This window comes from Camarhynchus parvulus, chromosome 1 (assembly GCF_901933205.1).
Source record: "Camarhynchus parvulus chromosome 1, STF_HiC, whole genome shotgun sequence".
NCBI lineage: Eukaryota > Metazoa > Chordata > Aves > Passeriformes > Thraupidae > Camarhynchus > Camarhynchus parvulus.
In genome coordinates this window covers 113,921,477-113,942,370 of record NC_044571.1, presented here as the reverse complement: position 1 = coordinate 113,942,370, position 20,894 = coordinate 113,921,477, and the positions used below count along the sequence as shown (strand labels likewise).

Genomic DNA, 20,894 nt, shown 5'->3' with positions numbered 1-20,894 from the left:
CCTCTGCTCATCTTTGCTGTCCTCACAGCTGCTTGGAGTGGCTGGAGAACAAATCCTTCCCCAGCCCTGCATCCTGGCAGGATCCTGTGTCAGATTCAACCGGCCAAGTCACAGAAATATTCTGAAAATGTGCAAACTCCATCTCTTTTCAGAGGCATTTTCCTCAGCAAATGGATGCTGTGAGGAACTGACTGCCTGGTGCTGGGAGCATCTGCGGGATTTCTGGAACCTCACGAGTTTGAGGAGTATTTCCTCTTGGTGCCAGAAAAAAAAAAAGATTTTTCCCTTGATCTTACAAAGGCCTGAACTCTTTCTGCTGAAGTTAAAAGGCAATCCTTAGGCACAAAACCAAGGATGTTTAAAGTTTGGCATAGGCACCAGACTTTGTTATGTGCCTTGGAATATCTGCATCTGTCCTGTCCCCTCCTGCACATCCACCCCAAGCCTGCAGGAAAACACATCCTAAAGCTCTGCCATGGACCCACAACCAGGCAGCAAATAAATTGCTCCCACAGGAGAGACTTTCATCAGGATTTAAGGTAATCACAGCTCTCAGGCTTGTGATTCTGAAATGTCTCCTGTCAGCAGTGCTGGAAGGAGGAGCACTTGGCAAAGGGCTGCCAGGACAGCTGCCTGTACCTCAAGCCCACAGCTCCTCTGCTGTGCTGCTCATTGCTTGGATCAGACTCTAAATTCTGATTTTTCACCTCCAGTCTTTCCCTACTGCTGGGTGCAGCACGATTATTTCTGTTTCACTGAGGAAAAGAGCCAGTTGCCAGCGACCTCTCAGCTTAGTCTGCCTCAGTAAAGAGGAGTCTGGCATTTGGCTTGTGCTTGCTTGCTATTTTGACAGCACATCCCTTCCTTCTGCTCTGCTTGGATCAGTCTCTACTTCAAGGCTGGGCCAAAGAAGTGGGAAATGGCCAATTTGCAGGAAAAAAAAAATTAATCCATTGCTGTCAGCCAAGTGTTTTGTCACCTTGCATCAAGAAGGGCAAAGGATTCACAGCCAGGACACAGCTGAGTTTTGGCCACAGTGCTGGGCAGGCCTGGGCATCCTTCTCATCCCAAATAAACTGAGCTGCTGCAGTGTGAGGAAAACAAGTCCCGAGCATGGTGTAGATCCAACAAAACACTCATCCCTCCCAAAATGCTACAGCAGGGTGGCCTCAGTGTGATCAGGTCCACCTGCACACTTGGGAGTTCAGGATCTAATGTAGGACCAGGTGCAGATGATAAAGGGGGTAGCAAAAATGAAGGGTGAGTTGGAAAGCTGGGGAGAAATCAGGAGGATTTCTCAAAACCCAAGCTTTTTTATCCACCTCTATGCACCCAGGTGGGAACACAGAACATCCCTCCTGCCCCAAGCTGTGCCTGCCCCATCCCTGGAAGTGTCCAACTCCAGGCTGGACGGGCTTGGAACAGCCTGAGACAGTGGAAAGGGGGGTTGGAATGCGATGGTCCTTAAGTTCCCTTCCATCCCAACTCATTTCGTGGTTCCCGGGTGCTCGCTGCCCTTTAGGGGCTCAGCATTCCCAAACCCCCCGGCACAGCGCCAAGGGGTGCTCCGACCCTTCCCTGGCCCCCCAAAATCGGAACTCGCAGTTCTGGTGAGGGGCCCGCTCGCAGCCCAAAAGAGAAGAACTCCCCACGCTTGGGTGCAGCTTCCTTTTCTTCTCCGCCTCCTCCTGCTGCTGCCGTCCCTGCGCTCCTCCCGCGCCGCCCGGGGCGGAGCCGCCCGGCCCAGCGCCCGCCCCGCTCCCGAGCCGAGCCGAGCCGGGCTGCGGGGCCGCGGCCGTGCCAGCGCCGTCCCTGCGCCCTTCCCTGCCGGCCCTGGCACTGCCCTGCCGCCGGGGCCGGGCTGCCCTTCCGCGGGGCTCGGCAACCTGGCGCGTTTCCCGGCGGCTGCAGGTAAAGGGGAGGGCAGGGCGGGCTGGGCTGGGGGCTGCGGGCTGATGCTGAGCGCCTGCGGCTGGGACAGCGCTGCCGGGCTGGTTTCACCCCCAGAAGGTGCTGCGGTGTCCGGAGCCGCGTTGCTTTGCCCCCAAAGGTGTTTCTTTTGCCCCCAAAGGTGTTTCTTTTGCGTGCTCCGAAGGTGTTTCCGTGCCCTGCGTGTCCCCTCCCCACCTGGCCGCCAGCATCCCGAGCCAAGTTGGGGATGCGAGCGGCTGCTCCCGGTGCTGGGGAATGTGGGTGCGGGGGAGAGGTCCCGGGGAGCCCCCTCCGGTCTCCGAGACCCCCAAAGTGTCCGGGTGTGGATCCGGACAGCGCTGTTCCCCTTCGGCCCTGCCTGTTTAACAGGGAGCGCTCAGGTTTGGTGTGAAATGATGGCATCTGCAGCGTCCCGCCGTTCCAGGGCTTCACACCGCTGTTGTCCGGAGCTGTAAAATCCTGAGGCAGCAGAATCCCGAGAGGGATTTATTTATTTATTGTCGCTGGTCCAGCTGGAGGAGCGCTCGGTGCCCATCCAGCTCCCTGAGGATGCTCGGGGATGTCCTGGATGGCTCCTGGCGACATTCCCCGGCAGCTTAAAGACCCCAAATGTCCAGCGAGCACTGAGCAGAGAGCCTGAAAAAAGCTGAATATAAAAGGGTGTCACTTTCTCTTGATGCTTGGCAAAGAAACTAATTCAAAAAAAGAGTAATTGAGGGAAAATAGAAGGGAAAGATCGTCTCGTTGCTGTTTTATTGAAACCCTCACCCACGTCCTGTCTGTTCCCCGCCCGGAAAACTGGGCATGGAGGAGCTGCAGTCGGCATGTGAGCCTTGCTCTGGAAAAGGGCTGCTGGAGCAATTCCTGGTGTGGAAGCTGTGAAATTTCACCCCTGGCGAGATGGAAATGGGGATTCTCCAGCCAGGAAAAACCTGGCTGTGTGGAACTCGCCGTGCTCTGGGATTTTAGGGCTGGGTCCTTACAGCCGCTCTTGTTGTGTGTAATCGTGTTGGCTTAAGGGTTATTTTGGGGCTGGAGAGGGATTAGGGATAGATGTCAGGAACAGGCAGAGCCATGCTGCATGTGAAACTTTAAAAATAATGAATTATGGTTCTCTTTGCTGGCTCTTTGTCCTGGTGGGAAGGAGCCCGTGCAGATTTTTCTCCATTAGAAAGTTACATTGTACACGGAGAACGTTGAATCCAGGGTGCTGGAGTCTCCTCAGGATGCTCCAGCTGCCAGGAAATTTAGATTGCTGCTGATTGGCAAGTACAAGTCGGAGTGGTGCTGCTTCTTAAAGAGCTTTCTTAGGGCTTGGATCACCCATGCAGGATAACAGCCTTCTCCCTTCTTTCCCCCTTACAAATTGCCAGGTTACACTTGGCAGATGTGGCCGGGGAAAAGCTGAGGTAAATGGATTTCCTGCCTCGCATTTTGTCTGGCATGTCCATTTTCCTCATCTGATTGCTATGGAAAATGGTCCATTAATTCATTAGCCAGCCTTTATCCACCTGAGCAGTGATGCATCCTGACTCCTTAAAGCCTGTTATTTTAACATATCCTCCTCTGCCAAGCCTTGAAACATCTTCACGCTGATACCCCAGCAATGTGGAGCTGCAGAATATTTCTCTGTGATTTAGGAGGTGCTTCTTCAGAGGCAAATACAAGCTCTGCTTTGATGGCAGAGTTAATTTTAGAGTGGGTGTCTCTGTCAAGCTGTACTTTTTTTACTAAATGAGCGTGTTCTGCTTGTGACACTTTTCCCTGCGATGAATTCGGCAAAGCACGACCGGTGTTTGTCTTGGAAGGAAAATGAGTCTTGGTCAGATCAATTGATTTGGTGTCACGTTGTAGATTCAGAATCTGCTGGCTCAGAATTAATGACAAAGGGCTTGGTTTTTAGCAAGGCAGTGAATTGCTTGATAAACCAGGAAGGTTATAATGAAACACAGAACCAGCTATGAAGGGACAACCCTTTGTTGTACTTTTACCCATTAACTGTGTACCCAGGTGTATTTGATCTCAAGTAACTGCCTTAAAATCACCATGCCAAAATCAGTATATTTAGGGGTGTTTTTTTGTGGGTTTTTAACATGTGGGTTGGAGTAACTCACAGGTGCAAGTGCTGTTGTGGTTGGAGGTTAAAGATGCAGGGAGCAGGTGGCTCCTTCACCCTGATTTGTGTTAGAGGCACTTTGATGCTCACAGGTGGTGGAAGTTAGGTCTGAGTGCCCTTTAACCAGACACACCTGGGGGGAACATTGTCCTTTGACTTGCTCTGTGAGTCTTCCCGAGGGTGAAGATAAAAGGCAGTGATTGTACCTTTGAAATACTCCTGGTGCAGCTCTGGGCTTGTGTGGGAAGGTGGGGCTGGACCTGGAGGGGCACTTAGGGCTCCTCCTGAGAGCAGCTTTCCTACAAACACACTGGGCTAGGAACATGCTTTCCTTGGAGTCTGCAGTGCTGGTTTTAATCTCCTTTTTCTTGAGATGAAGCACCCACAGAGGTTGTGCTCCTGTTCCTGAGATGTTTTGCACCTTCACGATGATATTTGTGGGATGGTTTGGGTTGGAAGGGACCTTACAGCTCCTCCAGTTCCACCTTCAGAGATGAAGAGATTGGATCCACCTGGCAGCCACTTTGCTTCATTAGGCTGCAGCTGCTGCTAATTAGGTTCCAACGAGCTCAGATTGGGGTATTGGAGTCTTGTCCTGCACCCCAGCCAGTGCTGCTGCTGTGGGTTCTGCTGGAGCTGCTGTGGGGTGAGTGGTGTCTCACTTTATTTACTGCAGGGTGTCTCGGGGCTCCCCAGAATCCTTGTTCTGGGCTGGGTGTGAGCTGAGCGGTCCCCTGTGCTCAGGAGAGGGCAGTGTCACACCAAGGAGCCCATTCCTTGTCCGTGCTGAGGAGCACACGGAGCTGCCACCTCCTCCAGAGGAGTTCTGCGCCAGGGTGGGTTTAGGAGCCAGGCACCTCATCCCCCTTCCTTCTTCCCACACCAAATATTCCCCCTCCAGCCCTGCTCCTGGTGCCTAACAGCCCTTTGCAGGAACATTCTGAGCATGATGCTGGGAAAAGGGATTTAACAGACTTTATGGCAGTTGCTTTTGCCTGCCAGCCCCTCTATAAACAGTGATTAGATACAGCTACTTTAATGCATGTCTTGACTTTAAAAAAAAAAAAATTAAATTGCTGCACGTTGGTGTTTGGCTTTGCTGCTTTTTCCTCTTTAGCAAACCACTGTGTTCTCTCCACTTCCTCCAGAAGTACCCGCAGATACTGGCAGGACAACTGCCTGAATATTTGGTGCAATAGTCTGTCGTTGCTCAATAGCCTGACAAACAACAAAAAAAAAGGTTTTATTTTTTATATGCAATTAAATATTTGTAGAATATTTCTGCCAAGGAGTGGTTTCAAGGTACAGAGTGTTCCCCTGAAGGGTGTTAACACAAGGAGCTTCTGGGGTGGCAACTGGGAAGGTTTTTGTGCCTGTGCCCCCATGCATTCCATGTTTCCACATTTGGAATCCATTTCAGGTTGGGATTGAGCTCTGTCTTTTTTGTTCTCCTGGTCCTTGGGCAGGATTGGTCCTGATGATGAAAAACGAAAATGAAAATGTTTCTTTTTGAACTATTTTTTGTGGGTGTGACTCTTGATCTGGTTTTATTTCTTTTTTCTCCCTGCTGGATGTAGGATGAACTGGGATAGGAGAGGGGGAAGTTGCACCTTTCCTGGGGTGCTGCACAAATCTGGGCACCATCCCCATCTGTGCAGAGCCCTGCTGGTGGTTCATCTCTTCCTTGGAAAGAGCCTGGACTGGTTTTAGTGTAATTCCTTAGTCGTAACAGACCTGAACCCTCCTGCCCTCCCTGCATCTCTCTCTGTGTTAGAGCCACAGTTTCTATGAGGAGCTTGGGGTCCAGGCTGCAGGATCCTGGAGGTGGTGGATTGTAAATTTATTCTCTTCTTGGCTGGGAATGCTCAGAAGAATCTGTTTCACTTTCAGAGTTTTACCACGTGGTGCTGTGCCAAAGCAGCTTTTTGTCTCCCACTTTCCCCCTTAGATGTCAGCTTGCCTTTAATTTATTTATTTATTTTAAATCCTGCTGCTTCTCTTAAAATGCTTCTGCAACTTATAAAACCTCTTAATAAATATCGGGCCCCTGTGTTTTGCTTCCCTTTCCTCCTCGCTGAGGTGAAATGAAACTTGTCCCTCCCCCAGCCCGAGGTGAAATGCACAGAGCAGAAATATTCTGGTCCTTGGCTGTTTTTAGCTGTGCTGAGTTTCAGGCTCACGTTTGCCCAGGGAAAGCAGCTTGTATGTGACTGAAATAGTCCAAGGTGAAACCCAGAGTTTCCTCTAATAGGTATTTTTGGGTGTAGCCTTTAAAAAGATGTAATGGACTGGTTGTACCCTCCAACATCCACGTGTTCTCCTGAGCCACTCTAGGAGATTATATTTGGGCCACTTAGCTGGTATTGATGAATCTCTTGAGCTGACAGGCACCTAATCATAAATCAAGTCTAAAATCAAGTCAGTGTTCTGCAGAACTGCAGCAAAACAAAATGCATTCAATTTCCTGACTTGGAGCGGTTGGGAATTGGCACCTGACAGTGCCAGGGGATGCTCAGGGTGTTCCACAAGATTCTTGGGAAGCAGGGCTAATCCTGAGCAGGGCACTTAAAAGCTTGGAGAGGATTTGAGGCTCAAGTCTGGCTTGCTGTGCTGTGAAATTGCCCTGGACCTTGCCAGGAGGGAGGGACGTGGCCCTTGGGGGTGTCCCTGTGTGTGACCCCATCTCAGCCCCGTGTGCTGACTGCAGGGCTCTTGTCTGAGTGAAACCTTGGGGAATGGGGATAAAAGTGGGATCTGTACTCCCAGTGCTGCCCCAAGGGGCAGGGTAGACTGGGGGCTTCCCAGGTTACAGCTCAAACCCAGTCCCTGGGACGGACAGAGATGGCTTAGGTTTGTTTACAGGGATTTATCCCCGTGCTGAGGGCACTCTCTGATATTTGGGTGGATCTTGTTGTCTGGATTGTCTTTTTTTCTTTTTCTTTCCTTTTTTTTGCCAAGTGGTAATTAATGCTTTCCTTGGGATTAAAATATTTCCTGCATGTCCCAGCTGTTGGTGTAGGAAAGAGTCAGCCAACCCCTTGACCTTCCTCAGAGAAAAAAAAGGCTCCTTTGGAGAAGGTGGGAAGTGTATGTTCAAATCCAGGGTGTCTCTTTCTTCCCAACTACTTTGAGCACCCTGGGCTAGTGGAAGGTCCCTGCCCATGGAAAAAGATGATTTTTAAGACCCCTTCCAAGCCAAACCTTTCTGTGATGATTTTGTAATTCTCCTTTCTTGCATGAAGCAGCCCCATAAAGAAATTATTCCTCAAGGCTGTCAGGTGGGTGATGGTTTTTAGGCAGTTTCCTGATCGATCAGTGATTATTTGCAGATATTGTGGGAATTTTGGTGTCCATCTGCCTGCTAATTATTCAGGAATCTTGTAAGTGAGACTTCAGACTGTCAGTCAGTCCTGTTGCAGTTTGAAACCCAGCAAAGAGGCAGCTCCTGGCTCCTGTTTTGGGTGTCCAGGTGTGATTTGTTCTGTTTCTCTCAAGCATTTTGGGCTTGGATTTCTCCATCCATGGTTGATCTTAGAGATCTGCCCAGCAATAGTGCCTGAACAGTCCTTGAGATTTGTGAATTTGGGAGCCCTGGAATTCATCAGGCCAAGAGGTGAGGTGAGGCTTTCTCAAACACCTATTTTTAGATGTGTTCCTGTTCACATGCAAATTACACTCATCGTCAAGGATTGCTGTGCACTTGGGACACTGGATTTGTAATCCCTGTTCTCCAGCTCTTAGATACCAAAATACCTGCCAAAAATACAGATATTCTGTCTCCTTTTTCCCTGTGCCCTGGAGCTGGGGACTGGGAGCTCCCACCCCACTTTCTGTGCTGTATTTGATGCTTTGTGAATATAGAGTGGTGGCAGGCTCTCGTTTTTGGGGTGATTTCCCCTCCCTGCATGGGTTTTGGCATCAGTTGGTGGTGGCTGCCAGCTTGCAGGATCATCTCCTGCTTTCCTGCTCCTGCCTGGATGCTGGAGGCAGGATCTGCTTTCAGCATGAAGCAGCTCAGCTCCTCTTTAGCTGGCAGTTAATCACCCAGAGGCAGAGAGCTTGCAGCCCTCATTAAAAGGCTGATTTAAAGTGCAAGGCTGACAGCTCGGCTGGAGATGCTTTCCCTTATCACAACTGGTCCCTAATCTGTCTCCTCTGCGTAGGGATGTGTTTGTTTTGGGGTTTTTTTGATTTGGATCTCCAGGCTCCTGCTCTGGGAGCGCTGTGTGCTAAAGGAATGTGCTGTGAGACAGCTGTAGATGTTGAGATGTTGATGTGGTGGCAATAAAGCTGCTCTGGTGTGCCTGAAGCTGGCAGGGAGAGCCCTTTGTGCCTCACAAGGTCACTGGGCTGTGAGTTCCCCAAACACAAACCCTGCCAGGGCTCCTGGGATGGTTCTGCTCTGCCAAGAGAAATAAATAAAGCTGCTTGTGGGATTAGAGGGATGGGGCAGTGTGGGAGGGGATTGTCCTTCCCTGGCTGTGTACCTGGGCAGGTTTCAGCTCCAAGCCTTGTCCTGGGCTTTGCTGAGCCTCAGCAGCTGCAGGGAATCGTTCTGCAGTGGTTCTGGGAAGGGAATCTCTGTCTTAGTGATGCTGGTGCTGTGCCCAGTGTCCCCTGGGGCAGGGGATGGCTCCTTTGGATGCTCTAGGGTGTCAGGAGGAAGGCTGGCTTGTTCATGGCAAGATTGGATTGGACCTGGGAGCTCCTGCTGGCCTGGAAATCCCTCCTGGAGCTGATGTGATGACCACCCCAGGGTTAGAGTGGGAATGTGGCTCAGGAGGGAAGGCATGGGGCGTGTTGGGAAGCTCTGATCTGGTGTCCAGGCTTTCAGAGCTGCCCTGTAATGAGCAGGTACACATCCACTTCTAGCACCACAATAAGCTTAAATTTTGGAGTCCTCTGTGTTTCTGAAAGGCTCAGCTCACTCTCATGACAGAAGGGGTTAACAGAGTCCTTAAATCCAAATTTCTGGGGTAATTGGTTATATTGAGCTGTATTGGACCCGTGAGGAAATCACTTTGCTCTCTTGGCTTCTTCTCTCCCAGCTCAGGGGAAATAATGGCGTTTTCCTTATTCCCCTAAACTTTGCAGCTCATCTGCTGCGTTCCCTGCAGGGACAGCTCTGAAGGACTGGCTTGAATCCTGCTCTGCTGCTCTCCTGGAGCAGTTTTGGGGTTGGATGCTGAGCTGTGGGGTGAGGAACAAGGGCAGCTGAGGCCAAAAGAGTCAAAAACCCCAAGGTGCCTGCTCCAGTTTCTGCACCTTCCCAGGCATTTTGTGCCTCCCCTTATCTGGGCTGATATTTGCAGTGCTGATAAGAGAGGGTCTGTAACAAGTGTGCTGTGCTACAGATAAAACCTGCGGTGCGTAAGAGCTGTTCCAGCTCGCCCTTATCAGCTCTATTAAACGTGAATATCAGCAGGGCTTCGGGGATGAGGCTGCCCTGGCTCCCTCAGCAGCCCACAGGCAAGCAGCAATCCTCTGTAAGTCCCCCTCCAATGTGCCTTTCTTTTCCTTTCTTTTTTTTTTCTTTTTTGGGGTTTTTTTTTGGGGGTTTTTTTGGGGTTTTTTTGGTTTTGTTTTGTTTTTTATGTTTGTTGAGGTTTTTTTTTGTTTTTGTTTTTTTCGTTGGTTTCTTGGGTTTTTTTGCTTCTTTTTTTTGTTGGGTTTTTTTGGGTTTTGGGTTTTTTTTGGGGTGTTTTTGTTTTTGCTTTTTGGGGTTTTTTGTTGTTTTTTTGTTTGGTTGGGGTTTTTTGTTTTGGTTTTGTTTTGGCTTCTTTTGTTCTTTTGGGGTTTTTGGGGGGTTTTTTGGGGTTTTTTGTTTGTTTTGGGAGTTTTTTGTTTGGTTTTGTGGGGTGTTTTTGTTTGGTTTTGAGATTTTTTGAGTTTTTTGGGTTTGTTTTTTTTTTAATTTAAATTTTGGGATCAAACTTTGTGAACTGCAAGGTTTCAGATCCAATTTTGGGATCAAGGTTTGTGAGCTGCAAGGCAGCTGCCTGGTGGTTGTGTGCTCTGTGTGTGGGTAATGAGGTGGTGGCTGCTCTCAGCATGGATTGAACAGGCTGCATTGGAGGTGTCACATCTCCAAAGGGAGGTGCAGATGTGGCACCTGGGGACTGCAGATGTGGCACCTGGGGACATGGTTTAGTGCTGGACCCAGCCGAGTCAGGTTACTGGTTGGACTCGAAGATCTTAGAGGTGTTTTCCTTAAACTTAAGGATGCTGTGATTTAAATTTAGGGATTCTTGCATCTCTCCAGGCTGCTCTTTGCTCAAGAAGGAAATCTTGAGGTTTTTGTGCAGCCACTGAACACCAGTGCAGGGAGCACAGATTTCCTGCATCGCCTTGGTGCTCCCTCAGGGCTCTGACCTCTGCAAGGGTGGGAAAACATTGGATTGAAGCTGCCAAAGGGCGAAGTGGTGGAGAATTGGACTCTTGCAGGGATCCAGGGCAGCCACAGCTTCTCTGGGCACCCTGTGCCAGGGCCTGCCCACCCTCACCGGGAACAATTCCTTCCCAAAATCCCATCTGGCCATGGGAAGCCATTCCCTGTGTCCTGTCCCTCTCAAAGCCAGGCTTTAGGCTGCCTGAGCTGGGCTTAATCTGAGGAGAATCAGCCCTGCCTGGAGCTGTTGGAGGGGATGGGTTTGGGCAAAAATGGGAGCAAATTCTGGTTGCTGTTCCCTGCTGCTGTGCCCAAGGTCAGCCTGACCCTGGAGCTCCCAAATTGTTCCCAATTTTCCCAGCTAGCTCTTGCTGCTCTCAGCTGTGTGAGCAGCTCATGGGCTTTATCAGCCCCCCTGGTGCCTCTGCCTGGGCTTTGTCAGAGCAGCCTGATCCCAAAGGGCCAGAGTTAAATTAAGGGGGCACAGGAGTTCCTGGGGCTGTGCAATTCTAGTGTCTGACCAAGCAAAGCCATCTGAGTTCTTCCAGGCTTGCTCTGCTGATGGTTATATCAGGATTGACTGTAAAGATGGGGAGGAGGAGGATCCTTGGTGCTTTTGGCACCTCCAACCCCTCAGGCTTGAGGCACTGCCACATTTCTCTGGTCTAAAACCCACAGCCAGGAAACACAATGGGAAGGGGTTGCAGTGGCTTCAAATCTCCTTTAACATGGAGAGCTGCAAACTGGACCCCTGACCCAATTCCTCCTTTTTAGAAGGGGTTTTCTGGAAACTTCAAGCTGGAATTGAAATAGAACTGTGGGGCAGCCTGCTTGCTTTTGTCTGGCCACCCTAAAACTTACTGCTGTGTTTCAGCATTGCCTGAAGCTTATGAGATATTCTGCTCCCAAATTGGCCACGTTTGGTGACTGATCCCATATGTTTGATTCCAAAAGGCTGTTACATCTTTTTTTTTCTGTTTTTATGTTGGTTTTTGGGTTTTTTTTTTCCTGTGAAGGAAAGGTATGAAATAAATACTGCCTAAAAGACTTGTGACTGTCAGCTCTTGGACAGGGCTGTGAGGAAAACCCTGTTCTGTCTCATGCCCCATCAGGTTTAATGCTTGCTAAATGGCAGAGCTGTCGAGAACAAGCGCTGGGCTGAGGCACTGGAGCAGGGATTACAAAAATAAATATTGCTGCAAGTGGCTGAGCTTGGAGGTAAATGATGCTGTGAGTGGAGGTACAGGGACTGCTGAAGTGTCTGGATTCCCCCCAGGGCTCACTGCCAGCTGGGAGGATTGGGAATTTGGGAAGGCAGCCTGTGGGGAAAGTCCTGTATCCCAGCTGTAATAAATCCTCTCCCTGCCATGCAACGTGAGGGCATTTTTATTTAAATATATTTAAATAAAATATTTATCTTATTTGTTGTATTTAAATATTTTTCTTGCTCTAGAGCTGAAACCATTTGTAGAGTCTGATCTTTTCATTCTGCCCATCATTTACAGATGTGACAAAAAGAGAAAAAAGGGTTTGCCACTTGTCTGGCTTTTAGAGAACTCCAAAGTGATGGAAAATGAAATTAAGACCTGTCTGCCATGGTCATGCTGGAGCTCTGGCGGTTTTGCTCTTGCTTGTGCCATCTCCCTCCTGTTTCTCCATGGGAACAGGGAAGGACTGAGCTTTTTATCCTGCCTTTTAAATGGAGAAACACTGGAGCACCACAAAGAAATCACTTGTTATTTGTCCTCAGATAATGTGACATAACTTAGGGTGATGCTTTGGTGATGGCTCTGAAAGGAAAGGTGTCAGATATTGAAAAGATTTGGGATCATGCCTCTTTTCTGTGCAGCCATCAGTGCTTTTGGCCAAGAAAATAGGTGTATTTTCTAGTTACTTAAAAAAATAATAAAAATAAAGGGCATGGCACTGCTTTGGTGGGGCAAGGCGAGGATGTGAATTCTTGGATACTGTAAAAGGCAGATATAGAGATTGATTTCTTCCTTGAGGTTTGTTCCCACGAATCCACCTTTGCCTTCTGATAGAGCCTCTTTGTCTGTGAGGTTTTTAGGGAGTTGTGCAGGCTGAGGTGGGAGAGGGGGTCTGGAAAATGCTGGGTGGGAACCTTTGCCTGGCTCCAGCATTTTACTACAGAATTTTTGCTCTGCTTTAATTGTAACCTCAGTTTAATGTCAATTTTTGCCATGATCACTGACACAGGCCCACTGAAGAAATGGAATAATGCAGTCTGTAGTCGTTTTTCTCCTTCCCTTTTCCTTTCCAGCAGTTTTTCCCCAGTGCAAAAGCCTGAAGAGGAACCCTTGTTTTGTGATTATTTATTGTTATTTCCCTGCTGTGATGGACATGCAGCAGATACCAGAAATACCTTCAGCTTTGGCCACAACCTGCCCTGTTGTTTGTATTCATCCTGAGTGCGCTTTGGTGGCCTGAGAATGTAACAGAGCTCTCCAAACCCACTCAGCTCCCTGCTCGTAGTGCCTGAGGGGTGTGGAGGAGGCATTTATCCCTTGGATAAATGGGATAGGAGTAAAATCCCAGTTTTATGGGGCTGGGTGGAGGTGCCTGAGCTATTTTTGGCCGTTGGCACCTGGAGGTGTCTGGCAGCTGAACCTGCCCCTGCTGCTTCCCCCAGCCCTGGTTCCCAAACTCTGGGGGTGGCTCTGTGAACGATTTGGGAGCAGGGAATGTGTTGGCTCCTTGATTTCCATCTGGAAGTGGCACTTTCCTGTAAGGGGGAGATGCTGAGCACAGGAGATCCCAGGAATAAGCTCCCTCTGGGGGTGGAACACCAACAGCATCATTCAGCTATCTGAAAGATTGTTGGCAAAAATGTGCTGCTTCACACTGAACATGGGTCTCCTTAGGACAACCTGTGAGCTGTTGTTGGGGGAAATAAACCACACAATAAAGTGGAAACTGGTTTGTCAGGAGAGAGTTTGAGGCTGCTCTGGGTCCAGTCCCTGAGGGAATATCCAGTGCCCCCAGAGTAATCAGTCCATCCAGACTAAAAGGTGAGAATAAAGGAAATTTTCTCGTCATCTCCCCAAGGTCTTCCCTGTGGTGTGAGTTTATTTGCTGCCAGCCTGGGGACAGCAGTGACACAACTCTGTGTGTCACTCAGGTTTACGTTTTCCTGGCAGTTCAGGACCTTGCACTGCTGGTCCAGCAAGATCCTGACCTCATCCCTGCCCTCTGGCAGTGGGAGCCATTCCCTGTGTCCTGTCCCTCCATGCCCTGTCCCCAGTTGTTCTCCTGGAGCCCCTTCAGGCACAGGAAGGGCTCTGAGCTCTCTTTGGCTCTTTCTCCTCTCCAGGTGAGCACCCCCAGCCCTCCCAGAGCAGAGCTGAGGGTTCTGCCCAGCCCACAGGCATGGATGGATGGGTGGCTGCCCAACAGGGCTGCTGACAGCATCTCTGCAAATGTCAGTGCTGATTTGGGCTCTGGAGGAGCTGGGGGCGCAGCAGAGCTTCCCACAAGTGCTGTGACAGTGACAGGGACACGTCACCTCCGAGCTGTCACTCAGGGCACTCACTCTGCAGGCAGCCCTTGCTTTGCTGCTGGTTTTGACCATGGGCAGGCTTGGCTTGGCTTGGCTGTCCTTATTTATCCAGCACAAATGGATTTGTCACCCAAGCTCCTGGTGGCTGCTGATTTGTCTCTCTCTGGAGCAAATTCCACTCCTGAATCCCTGCCTGCCCACCTGTTGTGCTGCTGCTCGGCTTTCTCTGCTCCTCCAGCTCTCCATAAAACCTCTCTGCTTTCAGAATTACACTCCTTGAGTCTTTTTCATCCTGATTCTTGTTGAGTACAGAGATAATGCTGCTGTGGCATTTGCTTCTTATCCTGCTGTTGCACCTCTTGATAGTTTAACAGCTTAATTTAAAACAAGCTCTGAATTAAATTCTGTGGGTGGGATGCTTCTCTGACTGCTGAAATTGTGGAGCTTCCATGTGGCAACAAATGGCTTTGGGAAGAGCCATGTCCTGAGTTTTTCCTGTCATGGTTGTGCTTTTCTCCTTGCTCCAGACTCCCCACTTGGTGGTACTGGGCTGAGCACTTAAAAAGCACAAAGATTCTGCCTTGCACCCAGCCCAGAATAAACCCTGAGCTGGGAGCCAGGGCAGCTCAGCAGAGCAACCTCAGAGGCATCTTTATCGTGGTGGAAGCAGATGGAGCTTGACTTGGTGTCAGTTCTGAGCTCAGAATAACTCAGTTTTACAGCAGGGAAGTGGAAAGGTGCAGTGCTGCCACAGCCTGGATGCTGACAGGAGGAACTGAGCTCTGTGCAGAGCCAGTCCCAGGCAGGGATTATTCCCACTCTTGGGAAGCTTGGCCATGAGGAAAACCTCACTTGGATGTGTTTTGTCTTGGGAGGGTGCTAAGCAAGGTGTGATAAAGGATCTTCTGGTGACCTGGTGCCAGATCCCACAGCTGGAGGCTTCTCTGGGAGAGGGGATGTCACAGCTCAGCTGTGGTTTGGGATCTGAGGGACAAGACCTGAGGAGATTCCCTCTTCCCCTGTTGTGTGCTCACTCTCCATGAACACTTGGCTTCACAACTTGCCTCCCTCAAACCTGTCCCAAAGGCTCAGTTCTGTTTATCAACTGGCCCAGATCAATCCGCCCAGTTGGTGCCTGTTGGGGGAAACCCCACTTCCAGAGCATCTCCAGGAACCTGGGAGTAAGGAAGGAGTGGGGTGTGCCCTGGTGTTGCTGCTGTAGCATTGGAACACAGGGTATTTGTAGGGAAAGGTTTTGGAGATGATGGGGCTGGCTGCTGATAAGCAGGTGTGTCCACTTTCCTTTGGGAAGAAGTGCAAAGATTTGATGTTTCCAGCGCTTAAAAAAAACAAGTGGTGAAGAACTTTGAGGCTCCTGCAGCATTTGAGATCCATTAAAATCCTCTCCTTTGAGGGATTGGGAATCACGGAATCACAGACTGGTTTAGGTGGGAGGGACTTTGAAATTATCAGTGCCACACCCTGCTGTGAGCAGGGACACCTTCCTCTATCCCAGGCTGCTCCAAGCCCTGTCCAGCCTGGCCTTGGACACTTCCAGGAATGGGGCATGAGTGATCCAAAGCAGGGAATGAGGGTGGGACAGGGCTGAGATGCAGCAGTGCAGGGCTGGGGAGCTTTGGGATTAGCACTAAATCCTGGGCACAGAAAGAAGCCTCAGATGCCTTGGATGTCTGGCATTTCAAGGACTTCTCCTCTGGTGAGGTTTTTGCTGAGCCTGCCAGTGAAAATCCCCAGAATGTCACAGTTATTGCATGAGACTTATGCACTAATAGGATTTAATTTCTGCAGAGCTTCTGATGAGGGGGAGAAGTCCCTCAAAGGAGCCCAGGTATTTTGGGAAAGGCTTAAGTGGAGTAAAATTCAGCTGCAATCATGTTACAGCAGGGGAGCTTGGAGATGAGTGAGAGGGAGCCAGGAGTTTCACTTCCACATAGGATGTGCACAACCCTGTCTCCCCCAGCTGTCCCTCAGCTCTTCCCTGCTGGAAAGAGAGGGATTGTCTCAGTGAAAGGTCTGCTTGCTTTCCCATGGAAGCTCCTGCAAGGCTTGCAGAGGTCCTGCTGTCCCAGGATTTGAGTTCCTGGCCCAGTGGGGAGCTGCTGCATTTTGCTCCTGTTTCCTTGCGCTGTCAGGGCTCCTGGGGGGCTGCAATAAGGAGAGGCTGGAGGGGAAGGGGAGCGTGGAAGGTTTCCTTCCTGGGGAAAAGGGCTGCTAATGCAGCTTGGGGGGAAGAAAACCAAACAAAGCAGCTTCTCTTCCCTTCTGGCTCAGAGAGGGGTGTGATGTCAAGGTGGAGCTGAGCCTTCCCAAAGACTATGGGAATGTTTTTTCTTTCCTTTTTTTGAGGGATGGGGGATTGGTTTATATGCTTTTCTGTTAAATCTCTCAAACAATGCTGCTTCCCCTTCCCTGGAGCAATTGTTCCCCATGGCTCCTTCCCCTTCCTCCCCATCGTGGGAAGAGCTCTCCTGATGATGATGGATGGGCTCAGATTTAGTCTCTGCTTTACCTTCCTTTGTCCTGCTCAGCTCTCTTGTTTTTCTTTGTTATTTCTGCCCAGATCCTCATCCCAGGGTGGCCAAAACCAGATGTTTTAGTGCTGATGGAGGGAATTAAAGTGTCAGAGCAGCTTCTGCCTTCACCCTTGAACTTCGCAGGGCTGGGTTAATGACTCCATGATCCTGGAGGGCTTTTCCAACCTCAGTGATTCCTGAATCTACATGTGACTGCAAAGTCTAACAGACTTTCTAGGTTTCATCCCTTGAGTCCATGTATTCTCCTCATGGGAGAGACAGTCTCTTCCTTAGGGGAAAAAAATGTTCTTTTTGTGGCCAGCCTGATTTCAAACCCTTTCAAATGCATCCATTTTGGGAGACAAGATGAATTTTTTTAATTGATGTAATTTTTCAATACCAAAGAATCCCAAGACAGTGATTGGACCCTGGCACAGGTTGCACAAAGAAGCTGTGGCTGCCCCATTCCTGGAAGTCATCAAGAGGTCAGATTGGATTTGTTCTTCAGGAGCATTTCCAAGGAAAATCTGTCTTAGAGCAGCATGGGAGAGATGCTGATCTCTTCACTTGGGCTTCACTGTGAATTTAAGTCAGAACTGAACAATTCCCTGTGCCACATGCAGGAATGATAAACCAGTGGATATTCCAGGCTTAAGGATGTCAGTAACCACCTGATACTGCAATAATTCCACTATGACCTGTTTCTTTTGGAAAATATCCCCCAGACTCCAGATAAGAGCTTCCAGGTCCTTCCAGCCTTTATCAGAGGAGCTTCCTGCAGGGAGCTGTTGGTGATTTGTGCCAGGGAGGAAAGGGAAAGGCAGCTGGGTGAATATTCCATGACAGGCTTTGGAGGGCTCGTGGAAAGGCAGCAGCAGCCTGGGGGGCTCTGCCCTCTCTGCTGAGGTGGAAATCACGTGGTCTGATGAAACAATTGATGAGAACCTGGTTTAGGGGATTCTATCATGCCTCAGCAGAGGCAGGACAGTCATCCTGTTGATAAGGCCAACACCCCCTGTAAACACAGTAATTAACAGTCTGAACTCGTGAGAGGTGCTCTGATGGAAACCTGGCACTTCAGGACAAAACAGAAGCCTGTGGTGGATATTGAAAGCCTCTTTCCCTTGGGCAGTGGTGAAGGATGTTCTTGCATGCAAGTCTGAAAAAAACCCCTCTCCTTTCTGTGCCCTTTTCACAGGCTGTGGTTTGGAACTGCAGGCAACCCCCTGAAATGATTATTGACTGGAGGGCTGCCTGGGAGTGCTGCTGTTTGCTGACTTGACAGATGAGAAAAGCCTGTCCCAGTGTGATCTGAGCATCTGTCCTTGCTGCAGCCCAGTCACTGAGCCTTTACCTGCATCTGGTCCAAAGCCAGCTGTGTTTTTAGCCATATTTAGTGTCCAAGCTGTTTGGTGCTCTCCCAGGGGCACAAGAGTGGTTGCACAAATGACTTTTTGCACTGAGAGCTCACTGAGGGGAGCACAGGAGTGATGGGGATGCTGTGGGAGCTGGGCTGGTGGTGGCTGCTGCAGCAGAACTGTTGGGTTGTTCTCTGTGATTCCTTAGTGTTGTTTCTAATTAAGATAATAAATAAAGAAGTTGCTTGTGGGAGCAGTTTTAGAGGAGATCTGGGGGAAATGGTGAATGTCTCTGTAGCAGGGGGCCAGGCACTGCAGTGCTGAGCTGGTGCTGGCCAGGCAGAGGATGTGGAGCTCTTGGCTGATTTCTGGGAAGCAGAGTGAGATCCCTCCTTCCCTCCTCTTGGGAGACCACAACTCCCACAGTGATGTTCCCTGTGGCATTCCTTGCTGGAGGAAGATGGAAGAAATTTGGGACTGTGGAGTACTGGGCACTCTTCTAAGCACTGCTGCTTTTGTCTAAGGGATAACAGCACTGGAAATGTCCAGAAATGGCAAATAAATCTGGGGCCTGCTTTGGATCAGCAATGCTCCACAGATCCAGCTGTGGCAGTGTTGATTTTCTGAAGCACTGATCCTCTTCCTTCCATTCCAGTCCCTCAGAAGAAAACAAATCCATCAGTTCAGGTGCCAGAACTTGCTGCTGACTCTGCAGAAGTTGTTTGCACTGCTCTTGCATCCCTTTTTATTTTCTTGCCCCAGAGTTTGGGCCCCAGGGAAGGGACTTTTGGAAAGTGTTCAATGCAGAGCTGATCCAGAGGCGTAGGAAGGAGCAGAGGAACAGAATTAACAGATAAACATCCCCAGCCTGCAGTTGTTTGGAGACCTCTTGCATTGGTGTGTGATGCTTGTGTCCCAAACACAACAAGTGACAGGATGGGAGGAAGTGCTGGGGGAAGTTCAGGTTGGATGTGAGGAGAAATTTCTTCCCTAGCAGAGTGGGGAGGCTGAACAGGGGAATGGTGGAATCACAGCCCCTGGAAAGGCTCAGGAGTTGTGTGGATTTGTGGCACAACACTGTGGTGCTGGTTAATAGCTGGACTCAGTCTCAGAGGCCTTTTCCAGCCTTAATGATTCTGTTTCAGTACAACTTTATTTCTTATTTTTGCAATAAATCTTAGTGGAATTTGCTCTTAAAAGCAGATACCCATTAAAAATCCAGGAAACTTGTGTGGGAACCTTTAGGCTTTAAAAGATTGTTATCAAGATTTCTGCCTTGGAGCTGTGTGCTGGCTGTGTTGGACCTGCTGCTCTTGGTGGGACCATGTGAGGGCTCCAGGAGGTTCCTTGGTGGGACCATGAGAGGGCTCCAGGAGGTTCCTTGCCTCTGCTGGGGAGTTTTTGGCTGCTGTCCTGTCCCTGGTTTGGTCCCAGACAGCCATGGCAGAGGGGACAGCCTTAGCTGGGTGCTGCAGGAGGAACCTTTGTGTCACATCTTTGGGATGGGGACTGAGTTCCGTGTCTCTGGGGCTGCAGGGACTGTGGGCCAGCTCCTGTTTGTTGAGGCTGCCCTTGGCCCTCTGGATAACCCCCTTTAATCCCTGGACTTACACAAAATCAGTGTCACCAGAGTGTCTGAGCAGAGATTAGCCGTGGGTGAATGTGAAAGCGCCCAGGGGAAACTGAAATATTTCTGTTGCTAAAAATGACTCCCAAACTCTTTATTTGTGCTTTGGTTTTAAATTTATTTATTTTGCAGCTTTGTGTTCTGAAGCAGAGCTGCTCAAGGGCTGTAGTGCCATGGGTCCCTCATGCAAAGGCCCCTCCATCCTGCATCAGAAGCGTCTCTGTGCCCTGCTGTCCCCTGCAGGGTGCTGGCACGAGCCAGATGCCCTCGAGGTGACAGCTGGGGGTGGCTCTGTGCTGCTCTGGCTGATCCACACTAATGCAGTGTTTGGAGAGTGGAGCCTGGCTTGCTGAGGACAGGCAGCTCTGAGGGAGATAAACACCAGGCTGACCTCAGCTGTGCCCAGCTCCTTTGACCCAAGGGCAGCTTGTGGTGCATCCTCTGGGAGAAATCAGTTTTTATACTGAACTTCTGGAAGGAGAGGGGTGCTTAAGAAGCCCACAGGTGTGCTGGTAGCACCTCTGAAATGTTCACAGAATACCCTGAGTTGGGAGGGACCTGTGAGCTGAGCTCAGACAGGCTTGGCTTTGTGCTGGCACAAGTTGGATGGAGCTTGGAGCAATGTGGGACAGTGGAAGGTGTCCCTGCCCATGGCACAGGTGGGTCTGGATGGGCTCTGAGGTCCCTTCCAAGCCCAACCATTCCATATTCTAAGTCATTTTGCCCCTGAGACCTGCCCAGCCCTTTGGGATGGGTGACAGGGATGCCCCGTGCCACAGGTGGAATACTCAACCCATCACCACCAGCTCTCACCTGCTCTTCTCAGTGTTTGCAGCTCAAAAAGCAGCCTGGGAATCCTGCCTCTGCCTCCTGGTTATGAATTTAACATGAAACAGGGCTTTTCTCATGTTTTAAAAGCTGCCTACAGAAAGGCTGAGAGGAAAGCTAGCATGAGGACAAACTTCCTGGGAGATAGGGGAACATTTGTTTGCTTTTCCTTTGGTGGAGAACCTCAGAGTGTGTTTGTAAAACTACACATTGGTTTATTCACTCCCAGAGCCGGCTATCTCCTGGGCTGGAGGGATCTGCTCTCCTCTGAGGAATTTAGATGAAAAACCAAAAAGAAGTCTGGGAAGATTACAGCAAGGAAAGGCATTGAACGAGTGTTTGTCAGGAATAACGTCTTGGGTGCCCTTGTCTCTGTGTTATCTGGTTGTGCCTCTGGAGGAACGCTGTTCCTGGAGCAGCAGAAGGTCACGGTGACACGTGTTGGCTGGCCCTTGCAGGGTGCTGCCTGAGGGGTCCTTTTTGTTCAATATCTCACTGGCAGCAGGGGGGCTCTTGTGGCACAGGAAACTTTGGAAGTGTTTGAGAATTTGTGGTGAGTGAAGCACCACCCTCTGTGGACTCTGTGGGCTGGAA

General features: G+C 49.9%; 1 protein-coding gene across 3 annotated transcripts in view; it reads left to right on the top strand.

Annotated features, from left to right (window-relative positions):
- The first annotated feature begins 1,773 nt into the window (after positions 1–1,773).
- The window catches only part of GDPD5 (glycerophosphodiester phosphodiesterase domain containing 5), a 101,309-nt gene continuing 82,188 nt past the window's right edge, over positions 1,774–20,894 (top strand). For all 3 annotated transcript variants that reach the window (XM_030955369.1, XM_030955355.1, XM_030955361.1), the window contains exon 1: positions 1,774–1,911. The gene's annotated coding sequence lies outside the window, so the exon portion shown is untranslated. The remainder of the gene's footprint in view (positions 1,912–20,894) is intronic.